Source organism: Morone saxatilis, unplaced genomic scaffold, assembly GCF_004916995.1.
Source record: "Morone saxatilis isolate NCDOM2014 unplaced genomic scaffold, NCSU_SB_2.0 Contig23, whole genome shotgun sequence".
NCBI lineage: Eukaryota > Metazoa > Chordata > Actinopteri > Moronidae > Morone > Morone saxatilis.
In genome coordinates, this window is record NW_023339796.1 from 2,690,401 (window position 1) to 2,690,874 (window position 474).

Below are 474 nucleotides of genomic sequence, written 5' to 3' on the forward strand. Positions count from 1 at the left end.
AATTGTCCTAACTTTTCCCCCCTGTCGCCCCTGTCTACACCGTTATATGCCACCAAATCCTAAACACTGGGCCTTTAAGGGCATGGAGCCTCCAAACATAGGACGCTACAGTAGCTCAGCTCTGTTGGACAATCCACTTTTCTTTTTAAAGGGCTCCATAACAGAGGCAGGATTTGCATAAAGTTAGCCTAGTAACTGACAGTTAACACTGGCTACTGTGTTTGTGGTTAGTTCACCAACTACAGTTACACCTGTCTCCTACCAGTCACTGTTGGTTTATTTTAACTATAAATCAGTTTGAACTGGTTTTAGCTGCCTAAATCAGAGCTTAACTGTATCAGTGTCAGATCAAAACACCATAAAAGATTTTGCTCAGTTTGATCTTGAAAAACAGCGCCCTCTTTTTACTTTGTGCTGTAAAGCAAGCCAGCCAATGCCCTGGCAAATAATAGTATAGTGAACAAAATAAAGTTT